The sequence below is a fragment of the Leucoraja erinacea genome, chromosome 1 (assembly GCF_028641065.1).
Source record: "Leucoraja erinacea ecotype New England chromosome 1, Leri_hhj_1, whole genome shotgun sequence".
In the NCBI taxonomy this organism is placed as follows: Eukaryota; Metazoa; Chordata; class Chondrichthyes; order Rajiformes; family Rajidae; genus Leucoraja; species Leucoraja erinaceus.
Genome location: NC_073377.1, coordinates 132,872,769 through 132,894,859, shown reverse-complemented (window position 1 = coordinate 132,894,859; position 22,091 = coordinate 132,872,769). Strand labels below are relative to the sequence as shown.

The following is a 22,091-nucleotide window of genomic DNA, read 5'->3' as shown; positions in this document are numbered from 1 at the left end:
GTTAGTTTTTTGCTTTGCTTTACCGCCTGGCCGTGGCCGGTGCGGGAGCGAAGTCGGGCACAGCTGTTCCCATTACGGGAGATTGGCGTGCCATTGGCGGCTGCTGTTGGCTGCCCGCAACTGCGGGGTTCTCCCCCGCCAGCTTTTTCGCAGCCTTTGTGGATCTGTCCATGCCTCCACCTGTAAAGTAAGTGGAAAGAACACAGAGTCTCCTTACCTGCTGTTCCCGGCTTCCAAATTCTGCCGCTAAGGGGAACGTTGTTCCCCCTGCTGTGACTCGTTGCAATGCGTGTAGCGATATGACATGCATGCATCCTAGCGGGGTTCTTCACGTAGTTACTCACGTGACTCTGAAGTAAAATTGGTGTGCAGGCATCTGTTGAGGTGGGCAGGTGAAAGGGGGAGTTTGAATAGTTTTGAGGACATTGAGGGAAGTTAGTGTAATAGCAGGGGCTATGACAGAAATATTTCAAATGTCATTAGAAACGGGAATAGTCCCCGAGGATTGGCGTGCTGCGCATGTTGTTCCATTGTTTAAAAAGGGTTCTAAAAGTAAACCTAGCAATTATAGACCTGTTAGTTTGACTTCAGTGGTGGGCAAATTAATGGAAAAGATACTTAGAGATAATATATATAAGCATTTGTATAAACAGGGTCTGATTAGGAACAGTCAACATGGATTTGTGCCTGTAAGTTCATGTTTGACTTATCTTCTTGAATTTTTTGAAGAGGTTACTAGCGAAATTGACAAGGGTAAAGCAGTGGATTTTGTCTATATGGATTTTAGTACGGCCTTTGACAAGGTTCCTCATGGAAGGTTGGTTAAGAAGGTTCAACTGTTGGGTATAAATGCAGGAATAGCAAGATGGATTCAACAGTGGCTGAATGGGAGAAGCCAGAGTGTAATGGTGGATGGCTGTTTGTCGGGTTGGAGGCAGGTGACTAGTGGGGTGCCTCAGGGATCTGTGTTGGGTCCTTTGTTGTTTGTCATGTACATCAATGATCTGGATGAAGATGTGGTAAATTGGATTAGTAAATATGCAGATGATACCAAGATAGTGGATAATGAAAAGGATTTCCAAAGTCTACAGAGTGATTTAGGCCATTTGGAAGAATGGGCTGAAAGATGGCAGATGGAGTTTAATGCTGATAAATATGAGGTGCTACATCTTGGCAGGACAAATCAAAATAGGACGTACATGGTAAATGGTGGGGAATTGAAGAATACAGTTGAACAGAGGGATCTGGGAATAACCGTGCATAGTTCTTTGAAGGTCGAATCTCATATAGATAGGGTGGTAAAGAAAGCTTTTGGTATGCTAGCCTTTATAAATCAGAGCATTGAGTATAGAAGCTGGGATGTAATGTTAAAATTGTACAAGGCATTGGTGATACCAAATCTGGTTATAAGGCACCACGGTAGCTTAATCTCATTGATACATGGATGAGGGCTTTAATGAAGGAAACAAATCATGAAAATAAATAGAGGAGATTGATGTTTAAATGATAACATAGCTGTTTATTTTATGTTAAGCTAAATCCAGAGTTGGACGATCAGGAACATTTTTAAGGAGTTGGATTTTATATGCAAAATTCGGATTGATAGAGGTGAAAAGGGAAGTAAATACCATTTCCATCTCATTTACTAAAAGAGCCAAAATAATTTTTTCCGCTACACTGAAAAAAAGATACTGCATCGTTTCCATTTCATGAACCTGTTCAATAGGAGAGTACATAAACTTAAACTGGCAGCTATTTGCCGTATTCATCAGTTGGCTTCACTGATTATTGTTCCGGTTTTGAAGTTCAGCTCTCCAGTCCTGTCTGATGTCTTATTCAGCCATCATTTAATGATTTGACATATTTGTGGTTTCTGGGCTTCTGGCTCATTCCAACCGTTTTGAGACAGAAAATAAAAAAAGCTCTTAACAGCACTGAATATTAACTTTCAAAGAATCTCTTACCTTGCCCAGACAGATTAACTTATTTATTAATATCTGCCAAACATTTTACATTTTTCCCTTTATCTACAACCATTGCTTGGCTGACTTCTCGGCTTAATTCTATTCTATCTGGTCCAGGGAAATCTATATATTTGACGTAAAACCAAAATGGCAGAAATAGGCAGCAGGCCAGGCAGCATTTGTGGAGAAAAAAAACAAGTGAACGGCTCAAGTCAATGACCCTCTATTAGTTTAGTGTAATTTAGTTTTGAGATACAGTGCGGAAACAGGCCCTTCGGCCCACCGAATCCGCACCGATCAGCGACCCCCGCACTTTAACACAAGCCTACACAGACTAGGGACAATATACACATCCCAAGTATACAAACCCAGGCCAATTAACCTACAAACCTGTACATAGAAACATAGAAACATAGAAAATAGGTGCAGGAGTAGGCCATTCAGCCCTTCGAGCCTGCACCGCCATTCAATATGATCATTGCTGATCATCCAACTCAGTATTCTGTTCCTGCCTTCTCTCCATACCCCCTGATCCCTTTAGCCACAAGGGCCACATCTAACTCCCTCTTAAATATAGCCAATGAACTGGCCTCAACTACCGTCTGCGGCAGAGAATTCCAGAGATTCACCACTCTCTGTGTGAAAAAAGTTTTCCTCATCTCGGACCTAAAAGATTTCCCCCTTATCCTTAATCTATGACCCCTTGTTCTGGACTTCCCTAACAGCGGGAACAATCTTCCAGCATCTAGCCTGTCCAACCCCTTAAGAATTTTGTAAGTTTCTATAAGATCCCCCCTCAATCTTCTAAATTCTAGCGAGTACCATATAACAAACATATAACCATATAACAATTACAGCACGGAAACAGGCCATCTCGGCCCTACAAGTCCGTGCCGAACAATTTTTTTTTTCCCCTTAGTCCCACCTGCCTGCACTCATACCATAACCCTCCATTCCCTTCTCATCCATATGCCTATCCAATTTATTTTTAAATGATACCAATGAACCTGCCTCCACCACTTCCACTGGAAGCTCATTCCACACCGCTACCACTCTCTGAGTAAAGAGTACAAACCGAGTCTATCCAGTCTTTCTTCATATGAAAGTCCTGACATCCCAGGAATCAGTCTGGTGAACCTTCTCTGTACTCCCTCTATGGCAAGAATGTCTTTCCTCAGATTAGGAGACCAAAACTGTGCGCAATACTCCAGGTGTGGTCTCACCAAGACACTGTACAACTGCAGTAGAATCTCCCTGCTCCTATACTCAAATTATTTTGCTATGAATGCTAACATACCATTCGGCCCAGAACTGAGCATTGCGGTACCCCACTAGTCACTGCCTGCCATTATGAAAAGGACCCGTTCACTCCTTCTCTTTGCTTCCTGTCTGCCAACCAGTTCTCTATCCACATTAATGCTGAACCCCCAATACCGTGTGCTTTAAGTTTGTATACTAATCTCTTATGTGGGACTTTGTCGAATGCCTTCTGAAAGTCCAGATACAGCACATCCAATGGTTCTCCCTTATCCACTCTACTAGTTACATCCTCGAAAAATTATATAAGATTCGTCAGACATGATTTACCTTTCATAAATCCATGCTGACTTTGTCCAATGATTTCACCACTTTCCAAATGTGCTGCTATCTCATCTTTAATAACTGATTCTAGCAGTTTCCCCACTACCGACGTTAGACTAATTGGTCTGTAATTCCCTGTTTTCTCTCTCCCTCCCTTTTTAAAAGTGGGGTTACATTAGCTACCGTCCAATCCTCAGGAATTACTCCAGATTCTAAAGAGTTTTGAAAAATTATCACTAATGCATCCACTATTTCTGGGGCTACTTCCTTAAGTACTCTGGGATGCAGCCTATCTGGCCCTGGAGATTTATCGGCCTTTAATCCATTCAATTTACCTAACACCACTTCCCGGCTAACCTGGATTTCACTCAGTTCCCCCATCTCATTTGACCTCTGATCCCCTGCTATTTCTGGCAGATTATTTATGTCTTCCTTAGTGAAGACAGAACCAAAGTAGTTATTCAATTGGTCTGCCATGTCCTTGTACCCCATGATCAATTCACCCGTTTCTGACTGCAAGGGACCTACATTTGTTTTAGCTAATCTTTTTCTCTTCACATATCTATAAAAGCTTTTGCAGTCAGTTTTTATGTTCCCTGCCAGTTTTCTTTCATAATCTATTTTCCCTTTCCTAATTAAGCCCTTTGCCCTCCTCTGCTGGTCTCTGCTTTCTTGCTAATTTGTACGCTTCATCTTTTGTTTTGATACTATCCCTGATTTCCCTTGTTATCCACGGATGCACTCCCTTCCCTGATTTATTTTTTTGCCAAACTGGGATGAACAATTGTTGTAGTTCATCCATGCAGTCTTTAAATGCCTTCCATTGCATATCCACCGTCAACCCATTAAGAATCAATCGCCAGCCTATCTTGGCCAATTCACGTCTCATACCCTCAAAGTTACCTTTCTTTAAGTTCAGGACCCTTTTTTCTGAATTAACGATGTCACTCTCCATCCTAATGAAGAACTCAACCATATTATGGTCACTCTTGCCCAAGGGGCCTCGCACAACAAGACTGCTAACTAACCCTTCCTCATTACTCAATACCCAGTCTAGAATAGCCTGCTCTCTTGTTGGTTCCTCTACATGTTGGTTTAGAAAACTATCCCGCATACATTCCAAGAAATCCTCTTCCTCAGCACCCTTGCCAATTTGATTCACCCAATCTATATGTAGATTGATGTCACCCATTATAACTGTTTTACCTTTGTTGCACGCATTTCTAATTTCCTGTTTGATGCCATCCCCAACTCCACTACTGCTGTTAGGTGGCCTGTACACAACTCCCACTAGCGTTTTCTGCCCCTTAGTGTTTCGCAGCTCTACCCATATCGATTCCACATCCTCAAAGCTAATGTCCTTCCTTTCTATTGTGTTAAGCTGCTCTCTAACCAGCAACGCTACCCCACCTCCTTTCCCTTTCTCTCTATCCCTCCTGAATATTGAATATCCCTGGATGTTCAGCTCCCAGCCTTGGTCACCCTGGAGCCATGTCACCGTGATCCCAACTATATCATAGTCATTAATAACTTTCTGCACATTCAACTCATCCACCTTATTACGAATGCTTCTTGCATTGATACACAAAGCCTTCAGGCTTGTTTTTACAACACTCTTACCCCTTATACTATTATGCTGAAAAGTGGCCCTTTTTGATTTTTGCCCTGGATTTGCCGGCCTGCAACTTTTACTTTTCACCTTGCTACCTACTGCTTCTACCCTCATTTCACACCCCTCTGTCTCTACGCTCACACATTTAAGAAACCCTTTCCCTTTAACTCCATCCTCCACTATCCCATTCGAGACCCCACCCCCCTTATTCAGTTTAAAACCACCCGTGTAGCAGTGGCAAACCTGCCTGCCAGAATGCTGGTCCCACACCTGTTAAGATGCAATCCGTCCCTTTTGTACAGTCCCCCCCTACCCCAAAACAGATCTCAGTGATCTAAGAATCTAAATCCCTGCCCCGTGCACCAGTTCCTCAGCCACACGTTCAGGTCCCGTATCTCCCTGTTCCTGCTCTCGCCAGCACGAGGAACTGGAAGCAAACCGGAGATAACAACCCTGGAGGTCCTGCATTTCAGCATTTTTCCAAGCTCTCTAAAGTCACGCTTCAGAATATTCATCCCCTTCTTCCGACATCATTTGTGCCGACATGCACTACCACTTCCGGATGTTCGCCTTCGCCCTTGAGGATTTTCTGCACTCTGTCCGTGACATCCTGGATCCTGGTACCAGGAAGGCAGCACACCATCCTCGCATCCCGTCTGTTCCCGCAGAAACCCCTGTCCGTACCTCTCACAATGGAGCCTCCGACTACAATGGCGTTGCCTGCCTTAGGCCTTTTTGGTTTTGGCTTAGCAGCCCTATTCGCATCGCAAGCCAGTCCGCCGCTCAGTGTAAACACGTCTTCTGTCCCGACAGCTTCTAAGTGGGTGAACCTGTTCACAAGAGGTACAACACCCAGGGACGTTGGCATTCCATGCTTCCCTCCCTTTCTCACTGTCTCCCACCTTCTCTCTTCCAGTACCTTAGGTGTAACAATCTTACTGTAGGATTGTCGTGGAACGACTGTTTCTCGGACGAACCGGAGGTCATCCACTTGCTTCTCCAGTTCCCCAACACGGTCCTTCAGGAGCTCTACCTGGATGCACTTCTCGCATTTGTAGCAGCCAGAGGCACCAGCGGTGTCCTTGACCTCCCACATACTGCAAGCATCACACTGAATCAGCTTGCCTGACATCTCCTTCTTTCGTCTCTAACTTTCAAGCGTATTGCATGGTCTCATCTCCTCAGCCTCCTCGCCGAAGACTCTCGAGCCAAAGACTCACACTTTACTCACAGGGCACTCCCCTCACTAGGCCGCTCACTCACTGCCGCTCCCCAAGAGCAGTCTTGCTTAAATTGACTGATAAATTGCCCAATTTACCAATTTACAAAATCCCAAATCTACAGCAGTTCTGAGTAAGTACGTATTTGAAATGCGGGAGGAAACCGAAGATCTTGGAGAAAACCCATGTGGTCACGGGAAGAATGTACAAACTCCGTACAGACAACACCCAGCCAAGCACTGTAAGACAGCAATTATGTAAGACAGCAATGTTGCGCTACTGTGCCGCCCATTATAGTAGTGTTTTAATCTTTTTCACCATTTCCACCCTTTTACTATTAGCTATTACCTTAATAGCTTTGTTTGTCGATATGGCTGGGAAATTAAAACCCATTATGTAGATTCTTAGTCATCTTATGTAGATTCTTAGTCATTCTTAGCCATCTTAATCTGTCTAGGTCCTTATCTACATCCCTCTAGTGCAGCAAATAACCTCTATTTGCTGTCATTCAATCGGGGACCTCTTTTATTTTGTCCCTGGCACCCCAGTTAAGAATTGTTGGGAGTGAAAATTATTATACCTCAAGTGCCCTACTTTTAATACAGGCGAGGCAGAGCTTTGAACTCTGATGGCCATTAAATTTCCTTCTAATTTACCAGAACCATCATGTCTTCTCTGTGTGTCCCATCACCTCCACATCCACCATCTACCATTTCCACTCAGAATAAAGTCTGGGTTTTAATATAGCCTTGATATTTTGCTATCCAGTCTAGGTATGCCCACGACACAAAGCCTTGCAGAATTCAGGCTGCTTTGATTAGTTATGTTGGACATGGCAGTATTAGTATGAACATGAGGCCAGTGGCTAAGTCCATTTGAATTATTCAGTCTGACAAATGCTCACAAACTAGTATTTTTTTTTGCTGCAGTTTTATAAGAACTCTCCCAATGTGGTAGAGGATTGGTACACTATTGCATGTCAGTAAATTTAGCACCATTAAATATTAACTTTCAAAGTAAATGTGGCAGAAAACATATCTCCTTTACAGCCTTTGGTGTTCCTGCCAAAACTATTACTGTGGTGCACAGCTGTTACCAGGAGCTAAGGCATCAATGCTGGTTTTACACAGGAATGAGATCTATTCCTTCAGAAAGCACACAAACCAACAGCCCACCCTAGCTGTTTCTTTGAGTGAACAGCATAATGTGCATGGAGGCATAACATGATGTTTAGATTATAAACATTGTCAAATTGCAGTGGTTCATTGCTGTGAATAGTTAAAACTCCTATGAGTTATGCCCCCATTCCTGTCGGGGTGAGGTTAGATGAATTGAACCTGAGAAGGACAGGGTGTTACCAAGTTCCTTCTAACATTTTCCAGCTGCTCGGTTATATTTATTCACCTTATTGCATTGGGTGGAGAAAAAGGAGAAAATGATCTGAATAAAGAAGAGGTGGCTTGGTTTTTTAATTCAGGTGTATTCTTCATAAAATTGAAAGGCAGCGAGGAGAGCTGAGATAATCTTTACTTTGCCAGGTTTAATGTAAAAGTTGGAACTGGGATTCTTACATTTTACCATATGATGATGATGAGGAACAATTTGGTGTCATATTTTCTTGAGATCTTGTGTGGCTTGGCATTGGGTTATGTTGCTCTAATGTTGTACTTACTTACTGGGGAATTTATTTTCCATACCTAACAATGCTACTCATTCACTGGTTCCCTGAGTCTGAAGGAGGGTCTCCACCCAAAACGTCACCCATTCCTTCTATTCAGAGATGCTGCCAGTTCCGCCCAGTTTCTTCCGCATTTTGTGTCTATCTTTGGTTCCCTAAGGATCACTCTCTTTATTATCTACCTCCCATGCTGCCATTGGAAGGTAGATGTTGGCATTGGGGATGAGAGAAGACAGTGGAGGTCAATTCACTGGATGTTTTCAAGAAAGTGTTTAGATTTGGCTCTTAGGGCTAATGGAATCAAGGGATATGGGGAAAAAAAGGATTGGGGTACTGATTTTGGATAATCAGCCATGACCATATTGAATGGTGATGCTGACTCGAAAGGCCAAATGGCCTATTGCTGCACCTATTTTCCATGTTTCTATAGGGGAATAGATTATCCTGAGTCTTTTCTGTGGAAGGCGAGACCCTTATAACCATATAACCATATAACAATTACAGCACCAATTTTAGTCAGCACCAATTTCCATTTTTAAATGATACCAATGAACCCGCCTCCACCACTTCCACTGGGAGCTCATTCCACACCTCCACCACTCTCCTTGCAGTAATCCCTTCAATTGGGCTATTAAAGACTTCATTAAGGACTATTTAATAAAGCACCTTTAAATCCATTCAGTTTACTGGGATTATTCATTACGTTTTCAAGAATATTATAAAATACTACTTCCTGAATGCAATATTATAAACACTGCATGTGCAGGGTTTTAATTGGAAGGAATTAGAAAGATGAACTCCGGACAAGATCCTTATTTATGTACCCCAATATAAATGAGCAATAAACCATGACACAGATGAAAAATCTCTACTTCATTAATTAAACCTTAAATAATGTTAGGTCATGAATATTACCTGATTTATTCTGGTTTAAGCCTATGCTTTTCATCTTTATTAAGAAATGATTGAAGCAATAAATTGAATGACATTAGTAAAGGGACACTAATTAGACAGTGCATCATGGACCAATAAGCATTTTTGACAGAGCATAACTCTACGCTCAAAGTGCCCATGGTTTACATATGACTGAATGGAAGCGGATTTGGCTTTCAACTTTTGTTTTTGAACAATGAGAGATCTTCGTTGAATATAACTGAACAGGCCTTAAATGACCATGTGTCCATCATATGCATTCCCGATGGGAAATTGACTTCCTTGGATATTACTGAATAGGCCTTACTCCGTTCAAGGTTGAGTGTCAGCCAACAAGGTCACTGGTGGAAAGAGTTTTGGGCATCTGATTAGTCAGTGGCTGAGAAGAACTGGGTTGAAGGCAGAAGGGAGAACTGTGTTGAAGGATTTCAAGGGAAATTGGACACTTGGCTTGGAAAAAGAGAGATATCTACAATAATTATAGGCAGCATGGAGTAAATGAGGTGCTTGAGGAGTATAATGAATGTAAAATGAATCTTGAGAAATAAATTTGAAAAGCTAAAAGAAGATATCAGGTTGCGTTGGCAAGTAAGGTGAATCTAAAGGGTTTCTACAGCTATATTAATAGCAAAAGGATAACAAGGGATAAAAGAGAATTAGAGAATAAGAGTGGACAGCTATCTGCAAAGCCAAAAGAGGTGGGGGAGATATTGAACAATTTATTTTCTTCGTTATTCACCAAGGAGAAGGATATTGAATTATGTGAGGTAAGGGAAACAAGTAGAGTAGCTACGGAAACTATGAGATTCAAAGAAGAGGAATTACTGACACTTTTGAAAAATATAAAAGTGGATAAGTCTCCAGGTCCTGACAGGATCTTCCCTAGGACATTTAGTGTAGAAATAGCAGGGGCTATGACAGAAATATTTCAAATGTCATTAGAAACGGGAATGGTGCTGGAGGATTGGCGTACTGCGCATGTTGTTCCATTGTTTAAAAAGGGTTCTAAGAGTAAACCTAGTAATTATAGACCTGTTAGTTTGACGTCAGTGGTGAGCAAATTAATGGAAAGGATACTTAGAGATAATATACATAATCATCTGGATAAACAGGGACTGATTAGGAACAGTCAACATGGATTTGTGCCTGAAAGGTCATGTTTGACTAATCTTCTTGAATTTTTTGAAGAGGTTACTAGGGAAATTGATGAGAGTAAAACAGTAGATGTTGGCTACATGGAGTTCAGTAAGGCCTTTGACAAGGTTCCACATGGAAGGTAAGTTAAGAAGGTTCAATTGCTGGGTATTGATGGTGGAATAGCAAGATGGATTCAACAGTGGCTGAATGGGAGATGCCAGAGAGTAATGGTGGATGGCTGTTTGTCAGGTTGGTAGCCGGTGACTAGCGGGGTGCCTCAGGGATCTGCATTGGGTCCACTGTTGTTTGTCATGTACATCAATGAACCGAATGATGGTGTGGTAAATTAGATTAGTAAGCATGCAGATGAGGTGTTGTTGTGGATAATGAAGTAGATTTTCAAAGTCTACAGAGAGGCAAGAAGGTCCTTCCTCAGATTAGGAGACCAAAACTATATGCAATACTCCAGGTGTGGTCTCACCAAGACGCTGTACGACTACAGTAGAATCTCCCTACTCCTGGACTCAAATCCTTTTGCTATGAATGATAACATACCATTCGCTTCCTTCACTGCCTGCTGCACCTGCATCCCTACTTTCAATGACACCCAGGTCTCGTTGCATCTCCCCTTTTCCTAATCGGCCACCATTCAGGTAATAGTCTACTTTCCTGTTTTTGCCACCAAAGTGGATAACCTCACATTTATCCACATTATACTGCATCTGCCATGCATTTTCCCACTCACCCAACCTATCCAAGTGCTCTTGCAGCCTCCTAGCATCCTCCTCACAGCTAACACTGTCCCCCAGCTTCGTGTCATCTGCAAACTTGCAGATGTTGCATTCAATTCCCTCGTCCAAATCATTAATATATATTGTAAATAGCTGGGGTCCCAGCACTGAGCCTTGCGGTACCCCACTAGTGACTGCCTACCATTCTGAAAATGACCCGTTAACTCCTACTCTTTGCTTCCTGTCTGCAAGCCAGTTCTCTATCCACATCAATACTGAACCCCCAATACCGTGTGCTTTAAGGTTGTATACTAATCTCTTATGTGGGACCTTGTCGAATGCCTTCTGAAAGTCCAGATATAACACACCCAGTGGTTCTCCCTTATCCACTCTACTAGTTACCTCCTTGTAAAATTCTATAAGATTCGTCAGACATGATTTACCTTTCATAAATCCATGCTGATTTGTCCAATGATTTCACCACTTTCAAAATGTGTTGCTATCCCATCTTTAATAACTGACTCTAGCAGTTTCCCCACTACCGATCTTAGACCAAATGGTCTGTAATTCCCCGTTTTTTCTCTCCCTCCCTTTTTAAAAAGTGGGGTTACATTAGCTACCCTTAGGAACTATCCCAGAATCTAAAGAGTTTTGAAAAATTATCACTAAGGCATCCACTATTTCTGGGGCTACTTCCTTAAGTACTCTGGGATGCAGCATATCTGGCCCTGGGGATTTATCGACATTTAATCCATTCAATTTACCTAACACCACTTCCCGGCTAACCTGGATTTCACTCAGTTCCTCCATCTCATTTGACCCCCAGTCCCCTGCTATTTCTGGCAGATTAATTAAGTCTTCCTTAGTGAAGGCAGAACCGAAGTAGTTATTCAATTGGTCTGCCATGTCCTTGTTCCCCATGATCAATTCACCTGTTTCTGACTGCAAGGGACCTACATTTTTTTTAACTAATCCTTTTATCTTCACATATCTATAAAAACGTTTGCAGTCAGTTTTTATGTTCCCTGCCAGTTTTCTTTCATAATCTATTTTCCTTTTCCGAATAAAGCCCTTTGTCCTCCTCTGCTGGACTGTGAATTTCTCCCAGTCCTCTGGTAGGCTGCTTTTTCGGGCTAATTTGTATGCTTCATCTTTTGTTTTGATACTATCCCTGATTTCCCTTGTTATCCACAGATGCACTGTCTTCCCTGATTTATTCTTTTGCCAAACAATTGTTGTAGTTCATCCATGCAGCCTTTAAATGCTTCCATAGCATATCCTCCGTCAACCCTTTAAGAATCAATTGCCAGTCTTTCTTGGCCAATTCACGTCTCAAAGTTACCTTTCTTTAAGTTCAGAACCCTTGTTTCTGAATTAATTATGTCACTCTTCATCCTAATGAAGAACTCAACCATATTATGGTCACTCTTGCCCAAGGGGCCACGCACAACAAGACTGCTAACTAACCCTTCCTCATTACTCAATACCCAGTCTAGAATAGCCTGCTCTCTCGTTGGTTCCTCTACATGTTGGTTTAGAAAACTATTCCGCATTCCAGGAAATCCTCTTCCTCAGCACCCCTGCCAATTTGATTCACCCAATCTATATGCAGATTGAAGTCACCCATTATAACTGTTTTGCCTTTGTTGCACGCATTTCTAATTTCCTGTTTGATGCCATCCCCAACTCCACTGCTACTGTTAGGTGGCGTGTACACATCTCCCACTAGCGTTTTTTGCCCCTTAGTGTTTCGCAGCTCTACACATATTGATTCCACATACTCCAAGCTAATGTCCTTCCTTTCTATTGCGTTAATCTCCTCTCTAACCAGCAACGCTACACCACCTCCTTTTCCTTTCTGTCTATCCCTCCTGAATATTGAATATCCCTGGATGTTCAGCTCTCAGCCTTGGTCACCCTGGAGCCATGTCTCCGTGATCCCAACTATATCATAGTCATTAATAGCTATCTGCACATTCAACTCATCCACCTTATTACGAATGTTCCTTGCATTGAGACACAAAGCCTCCAGGCTTGTTTTTACAACACTCTTACCCCTTATACAATTATGTTGAAAAATGGCCCTTTTTGATTTTTGCCCTGCCTACCACTTTTACTTTTCACCTTGCTACCTATTGCTTCTACCCTCATTTTACACCCCCTTAGTCTCTCTGCTCACACGTTTAAGAAACCCACCACCTCTTATTCTCTGATTATTATATTTTTCTTCTTTCTGGCTAGGTAAAATGAGGGGCAACTTCTTTACTCAGAGAGTAGTAGCTGTGTGGAATGAGCTTCCAGTGGAAATGGTGGAGGCTGGTTCGATTTTAACATTTAAAGATAAATTGGATAGGTATATGGACGGGAAAGGAATGGAGGGTTATGGTCTAAGTGCAGGTAGATGGGACTAGGTAGGAGTAAATGTTCGGCATGGACTAGAAGGGCCGTGTTCACCTGTTACTGTGTTGTAATTGTTATAACAGTGTTTAGGTTGGAGAAGGTGGTTGTGGTTGAGTCAAGTTATGAAGTTGATTAGGCTTTAATTGGGGGGTGTGATTGTAATACTAGCCACAAAAACACTGAATGTGTTGTTCCGACTCAGGTACCCTTTTCCACCAATGGGCCAAGCTGGCCAATCTATATTCTAGATGTCACATTTAGGCAGGCACTGCACACAGCTAAGCATCTGTCAGACCCACAGAGAACTCCGTAAGAGTAGGGAATTCCATGCAATTTGCAGCAACTCCATGACTTTCCTTCCCAAATGATCTTTCTTAATATTGAATCATACGGTGCACAAAAGGTTGGTAATAATTAAAGTTTCCTATAACCATACCCTCGATGTATCCTTATTTATTCTCTGGCCTAATGAGAGGTCACATTTTTCTGCAAGAGAACAGCATCATTTGTGATTCAAAACAATGTGTTTGAAAATCACTTCAGAAGTTAAACCTCACTTTAAATCACAATTGACATAATCTTGCCAAATTAAATGCTATAATAAATTAATAATAGGCATGAATTTATTCTATTAAAATTTTGTTCCATTAGTGACTGATGTTGACTCGCATGCAAATAATAACATTTGTTATTGCTTCAATAACATGATTTTAGTTTGTGTGTTATTGAATATTACGATTTCTAGGCTTGTCCTCCAACAGCAAAAATACTGCAGATGTTAGAAATCAGAAAAAAAGTCCCAATTACATGCATCGAACTGCAAAATATCAATTTAGTCAAACTATAACTTGATCCGTATACAATCTATTCCCTGATTCTGATGTGACCTACTAGTGACAATATAGCCATTTAATACAAGGTGTTGGAGTCAATTTGCTTCCAAATGTATGTGGAAAGTGCTTCCTGTCTTTCAGGTGCCTTTTGCTGATGATTCAGATCAGACTGTAGATTCAAGAGATTCAAGAGAGATTCAAGATGTAACATCATTGTTTCAGAATAAAAAAAAGATATCCTGCCAATACGTGCATTTAAAACTTAGCCAATACAGCACCACTGGGCCCACTAATAGAACTGTCTTTGAAATAGTCACATAGGGGCAGCTTGTAAATGCTTTTATGGCATGAACTTCTTTCAGTGGCCCTCAAAGGCCTCTGAAGGATTGACCAACATCTGGTGCCTCTTTTCAAAGCACAATGGGGCACAAAGCACCTTTGGGCCTGATCACCACTTTGTACAACTGAGAGCATTAAAACAGGTTCAAACTAAACCTGCTGTGCAATGGATGTGGCATAATGAAGAAACAACTGTGTTTATATTTTGTAAATTATATACCATCTCAATAAACATTTAAATAATCTAATGAGTTTGTATTGTTGATTTCCTGCAGCTCTCTTCAGCATATGGTTAAGGACCCTGCTGAATAGTGAATGTTCAGTGGGTGCATTTCAATTTTCATTTGTTATTGTCAAGCTTATGGTTGTGAATCAACAAAAGAATCATGCCCAATAAGAAGAAACCATATGCATCCATTGTATACTTACGTAGTGTTTCTTCCCATTATCACAATTATGCAATAGAACAGCTTCAATGCTATAATTTACATCAATGCTTTTATTTTTTTTTCTTTTCTCCTCAATTATGGTTCTCCCCAAGTGTAACTGACTGCAACCATGCCTGTTTCATCTCCCACATTTATACTCTCATATTATTTCCTCTCACTCAGAGCATAGATTCCACCCCTCCCCCCCCACCCCACTTAACCTTACGTGTCACTCTAATAGGCTTTACTTCCAGCAGATAATTATTTACAATTTACTTACACCACCATTTGATATTGCCTGCATCGTTTCTTAGGGAACATGAGCTCCACAAAGCTATGTTCACCAATATCCATTTCTGTTCTCAAAGCACCTTCACATGTAACTGCACAAAATGCAATGCTTGCCCTTTCACCCTCTCCCTTCCCCTTTCCAATGTCCTCCTTATCCCTTCCAGATTAAACAGTGATTTACTATATGCCTCTTCTAGTCCATTGTACTGCATACTGTGGTCACAAACTTATTTCATGGGTGAATCAAATAAAGATTTGTTGACTGCTTTGCCGACCACCTCTGTTCATTACAGATAACCCTGAGCCTCCAGTTACCTATCACTTCAGTTTTACATCCCACTCCCACTTTGACTTATTGGTATGAGAAGGAACTGCAGATGCTGTTGACACCGAAGATAGACACAAAATGCTGGAGTAACTCAGCGGGACAGGCAGTATCTCTGGAGAGAAGGAATGGATGTCGTTTCGGGTGGAGACCCTTATTGGGGTTTGGCCTTCTACACAGTTCTAAAGGAGTTTACGTAATTTTGAGAAACAGCATCGGACTTTCCAGTTCAGCTCACTATAGATATTGGATTGATTCAGGTTTATTATTGTCACTTGCACCTGGGTGCAACATAAAGCTTTGTTTCGTATGCTATCCATACATTTCAGACATGCTGTATATAAATACAATCAAGTTCAACTAAAGTCCAGGCCTCAGGACCCAGCAAAAAAAAAAACTATTTCAGATAATCAACCATTCCAGTTTGGTAACCAGTAATGTTTCTCATACTTCTCTAGTTTATGTCCTCTTCTTCTATTGACACAACTTCAGACATATTGTTTGTTGTTTTCTAACCTTTGTCACCTTACCTCAGCCAACACTACCATCACTTCAATTCAATTCAATTCAACGTTATTGTCATTGCACAGATACAAGTGTAGGTACAACGAAATGCAGTTTAGCGTCTGGTCATAGTCATAGTGCAAGATAGGAATAAAAAAACACAGAACAAGCATACATTAGAGTAAGAAGAGTACTGGTTAACACTGTGGATGGAGAGACCAAAGATATCTAGCGACGGGACTCCGAGTTCAGCAATGTAAGTGTGTTGTTGAAAAAGCTGTTCCTCATCCTGCTTGTTCGAGACCTGAGGCTCCTGTACCGCCTCCCTGATGGGATGAGGGTAAACAGTCCATGGTTAGGGTGAGAGGGGTCCTTGATGATCTTCCTGGCCCGTCTCAGACACCGTTTTCGGTGGAGGGCATTCATGGCAGGGAGCGGGGCACCGATGATGTGCTGAGCGGTTTTCACCACCTGTTGTAGTGCCTTCCTGTCCGCAACGGTGCAACTGCTGTACCATACCGTGAAGCAGGTGGTCAGGATGCATTCGATGGTACAGCAGTAAAAGTTGGTCAGGATCTGGGGGGACAGGTGAGCTTTCTTGAGCCACCTCAGGAAGTAAAGGCGCTGCTGCGCCTTTTTGATCAGTTTGGTGGTATTGAGGGACCAGGAAAGATCCTCCGAGATGTGTACCCCAAGGAATTTGTAGTTGGAGACGCGCTCCACCTCAGTCCTGTTTATATGGATGGGGGTATGTCTGCCCCCTCTGTTCTTCCTGAAGTCAACAATAATTTCCTTCGTCTTCTTGGAGTTGAGGACAAGGTTATTGTTGGCACACCAGGCTGCCAGGTGCTGGACCTCCTCCCTGTAGGCTGACTCGTCGTTGTCACTGATCAGCCCTACCACCGTGGTGTCGTCTGCAAATTTAATGATGGCGTTGGAGCCATACTTAGGGATGCAGTCATGGGTGAAGAGGGAGTAGAGGAGAGGGCTGAGCACACAGCCCTGTGGCACGCCGGTGTTCAGTGTTATATTGGAGGAGGTGAGGTTGTTGATCATAACAGACTGTGGTCTGTTGGTGAGGAAATCTAGTGTCCAATTGCAGAGGGAGGTGGAGATTCCAAGTCCGCTGAGTTTGGTGATCAAGCTAGCGGGGATGACAGTGTTAAAGGCGGAGCTGATATCAATGAACAGCAACCTGCTGTAGGTGTTATTGCTCTCCAGGTGGGTCAGGGCTGAGTGTAGGGCCGCCGATATGGCGTCCTCTGTAGACCTGTTGGCAAACTGATGGGGGTCCAGTGTGGGGGGGGAGGCTGGCTTTGAGGTGAGCCAACATCAGCCGCTCAAAGCACTTTGCGACGACAGGGGTGAGTGCCACTGGGCGGAAGTAGTTGAGACTCCCTGAAGCTGATTGTTTGGGCACTGGCACAATGGTTGAGGTCTTGAGGCAAGTAGGGACGACACCCTGGGCCAGTGACAGATTGAAAATGTCAGGGACAGTTGTCCAGCACATGCCCTGAGCACACACCCGGTGATGCCGTCGGGACCGGCAGGTTTGTGCTCATTCACCTTGCTCAGTGCGCCTTGTACAGCAGAGGTGGAGAGACTGAGGGGTTGTTCGTTTGGGGGTGGGGTAGTTTTGATGGCTGGTATTTTGTTGTCCCGGTCAAAACGAGCATAGAAGTGGTTTAGCTCGTCAGGAAGGGAGGCGTTGTCTGGGGGGGGGAAGTGTTAACTTTATGGTAATCGGCAATGGATTTGATTCCTAGCCACATGCGCCTGGGGTTGTTCAATCTCCCCTGGTCCGCATTCTATCGCAAATCTCCCCTTTTATTCTCTGCTTCGAGTAAAGCCTGCTTAATTTCTGGTTATGAAAACAAGTAATCCACAACAATGTCAGTACAAACTCTGTTTCTCTCTCTATGGATGTTACCCTACCTGCTGACATTTATGTTAACAAAATCAATTGAATGCATTAGATTGATTAGGTGATTAGCAAAATTAGTGCTTTGGAGTTACAGAGTCATAGCATCCCGGGAAGGAAATTAACAAAGTCGGAAAGGAGAGAATAGATGCAAATGATTGAGACACAAGAGACTGCTGGAGGGACATAGTGGGTCAAACAGCATCTGTGGGTGGAGGGAAATGGTTGACATTTCAGGTTGAAACCCTGCATCTGGACTTTTATAACTGACTGTTTTTCAGACAGAAAGATAGAAGGCAGTGATGTTCCAAAAAGTTGTGGTGGCACTGTGGCACAGTGGTGGAGTTGCTGCCTTACAGTGCCAAAGACCCGGGTTTGATCCTGATTACGGGTGCTGTCTGTACAGAGTTTGTACGTTCTCCTAGTGAATCTGTGGGTTTTCTCCGGACGCTCCACTTTCCTCCCACACTCCTAAGACGTACAGGTTTATAGGTTAATTTGCTTTGGTAAGAATTGTAAATTGTCCCTAATGTGCTTTAGTGCTAGTGCAGGAGTGATCGCTGGTCAGTGTGGACTTGGGGGAGGGGGGGGGGGGGTTCTCTAAAGGCTAAAGTTAGTCACAAGACCATTACTTCTTGTGTTGCATTATTGATGACTTACGTATGGGTGTGAAGGGTAACGCTTCTAAATTTGCAGAAAAAATAAAAATCTTGAAGTGAGGAAGTGAGTCATATATTGCACAAAGACATAGATAGGTCTGGATAAATAGCCAGACACATGGCAGATATACAGATTAATGCAGTGATATATTTTGGCAGAAAGAATAAGGAGGGCAAAACCTGTGTGGCATAGTTTCAAAGGCCATGCAGGTGAAGGGGCAGGTGATTATGGATTACATGTGCATAATTCTTTACATTGGCAGGACATTTTTTCGTGTTGCTAAAATGATAGTAAAGCAAATGGCATCCTAGGAATAAAGCAGAGAGGATGGGTTGCAACTGTATAAGATGTTAGTTAGGTCACATTCTACATGTCTCACTTTAAGGAGGATGAAATAATCCTAGAATGGATGATTAAACAATTCCAAGAGGTGTTTCAGAATGGAGAATCTGGAGTTTTTTTCTCCCTTGAAGAAAAGAAGGTTGAAAAAAGATTTGACTGATTGGTTTAGACATGATGAATGGAGGGAAAGTGGCTCCATTATTAGATCCAAGTTGGTCACAGATTTAAAGTGCTGAGAAAAAAAAAATGCACGACAGATGTGAGGAAAAGCATTTTTACACAGAGAGCAGTTCTGGAGCACCGCCCACCGGGGTTGTAGAAAGTGAATCAATCAGTGCCTTCAAAAAGGCATTTGAGAAAGAATAATCCACAGAACAGAGGGTGGAGCAGAGAGATGGGACAACTCTACATCGAGCCAGCATAGACTGAATGGGCAGAACAACCTGTGTTCTGTGCCATTACAATTCTCTGGTATATGTTCAACTTTCTGACTGTTATACAATCAATGGCATGGGCTTACTGGATCTTAACAAGCTTGTAGTAGTCAGCAATGTGATTGCCCCCTTCCTCTCTCAATCAGAAGAGTTTAGACTGTACAGGGAAACCACATCAGTTGCATTCTTGATTTTCTAAACGTCTGCTCTATTGCTAAAGTTATGGCAGACCAAGAAAGTAGAAGAGGTATAAATCCTATCACTCTCCAGGGACCACTCCCTCCTTGGTTGACTCATCCTTTCCCACCCAAACCACACCCTTCCCAGGAATCTTTCCCTGCAAACACAGGAAATATAACACCCCTTCCCCACACTGCCACCCTCCCCTCCATCCAGAGACCCTGGCAGCCCTCCCAGGTAAGACATCAGGAACATGCACCTCGTGAAGCCTCATCTAATGTTCCTGATGTGACCTATTTTTGCACTGGTGAGACCAAGATGACTGCTTGCTCTCAGACCATCAAGGCCTTCTGGATATCCCAGTTGCTAATCATTTTAATTCCCCTTCCCATTTCCAAACAGACCTTCCTACCCAGGGTCTCCTGCATTACCAGAGTGAGGCTGAACATAAACTGGAGGAACAGCACCTGTGAGATGACTCATACATAGCAAGTAACCATATAACCATATAACCATATAACAATTCCAGCACGGAAACAGGCCATCTCGACCCTTCTAGTCCGTGCCGAACACGTATTCTCCCCTGGTCCCATATACCTGCACTCAGACCATAACCCTCCATTCCTTTCTCGTCCATATAACTATCCAATTTATTTTTAAATGATAAAAACGAACCTGCCTCCACCACCTTCACTGGAAGCTCATTCCACACAGCCACCACTCTCTGAGTAAAGAAGTTCCCCCTCATGTTGCCCCTAAACTTCTGTCCCTTAATTCTCAAGTCATGTCCCCTTGTTTGCATCTTCACTCCTCTCAGTGGGAAAAGCTTATCCACGTCAACTCTGTCTATCCCTCTCATCATTTTAAAGACCTCTATCAAGTCCCCCCTTAACCTTCTGCGCTCCAAAGAATAAAGCCCTAACTTGTTCAACCTTTCTCTGTAACTTAGTTGCTGAAACCCAGGCAACATTCTAGTAAATCTCCTCTGTACTCTCCCTATTTTGTTGACATCCTTCCTATAATTAGGCGACCGAAATTGTACACCATACTCCAGAATTGGCCTCACCAATGCCTTATACAATTTTAAGATTACATCCCAACTTCTATACTCAATGCTCTGATTTATAAAGGCCAGCACACCAAAAGCTTTCTTTACCACCCTATCTACATGAGATTCCACTTTCAGGGAACTGTGCACAGTTATTCCCAGATTCCAAGATACCTGCATTCTTCAATTCCCTACCATTTACCATGTACGTCCTATTTTGATTTGTCCTGCCAAGATGTAGCACCTCACACTTATCAGCATTAAACTCCATCTGCCATCTTTCAGTCCACTTCCAACTGGCATAAATCTATCTGTAGACTTTGAAAATCTACTTCATTATCCACAACCCCTCCTATCTTAGTATAATCTGCAAGTAAAATGGGAACAGAACTATGTCCCCAGTATATTAATGCAATGGCCAGTTCATTCACAAGGGTCTGCTTCACACTCATCCATAAATGGCAATGTACATATATAATGGTGGCACAGTGGAACAGCTGGTGGAGTTGTTGCCTCACAGCGCCAAAGACCTGTGTTCCAAACTGACCTGGGGTGCTGTATGCGTGGAGTTTGCACGTTTTCTCTGTGACTGCGTGGGTTTCCTCTGGGTGCTCTGGTTTCCTCACACATCCCAAAGACGTGTAGGTTTATCAGTTAATTGGCCACTGTAAATTGCCCCTAGTGTATAGGGAGTAGATGGGAACGTGGGATAACAGTGTGAACAGGTGATCGATGGTCAGCATGGACTTGGTGCACCAAAGAGCCTGTTTGCATGCTGTATCTTTCAATCAATCAATCAATCAATTAAAGCACATATTCTGCTTGGGTAACTTACAACCTAACGGTATAAACATTGAATTCTCCAATTTTAAGTAACATCTACTTCCCCCCTGCCTTTCTTGTGTCTTAATTCCACCCACCATCACTCCTCCACCCTGGTGTATGCCCATTTCTCCCAGCATCCACCTCCTTCCCAGCTCCCCCTCGCTCCCCCCCCCTTCCCCCACTCTTCCCACTACAATCAATCTCAAAATGTCACTGTTCCACTCCTTCCACACATGCTGCCTGATCCGTTGAGTAACTCCAGCACTCTATGTTTTGCTCAAGAATCAAGCATCTGCAGTTACTTGTGTCTTTGGAGGTATAAATCATGTCACATCATTGGATTCTGAAGGTAGAAAATGGCATTATACCAAGGTGAATTCATTTAGTTTATGCAAATGAAAAACATTTCAATATCAGTGTGAAAATTCATCAATGAAGTGGTTCTTAGAGGTATAATGGAAAGCAATTTCTTTAACATTGAGGGAGTATTTATTTCTTATCTTGATATATAACAGTACTTGATTTATGCAGTTTGCATTGCATTAGCATTACTTCTAAGCACAGCCTTGAGTGCCGAAAATCTATTTTTATTGCGTGTTTCTATAGGGTAATTTACATATATTTCACCATGCATCTAAACGGAACCTGTGACTGTACAATTGATGGTTCTGCAAGGCGTAAGATACTAAAAAGGTGTAAAAATAA

At 42.6% G+C, this 22,091-nt stretch overlaps 1 long non-coding RNA gene across 1 annotated transcript in view; it reads left to right on the top strand.

Annotated features, from left to right (window-relative positions):
* Nucleotides 1-14,971, top strand: part of LOC129701932 (uncharacterized) — a 33,511-nt gene extending 18,540 nt beyond the window's left edge. Inside the window, exon 3 of the long non-coding RNA XR_008724295.1 lies at nt 14,231-14,971. This is a non-coding gene — a long non-coding RNA (uncharacterized LOC129701932). The remainder of the gene's footprint in view (nt 1-14,230) is intronic.
* Nucleotides 14,972-22,091: the final 7,120 nt, after the last annotated feature.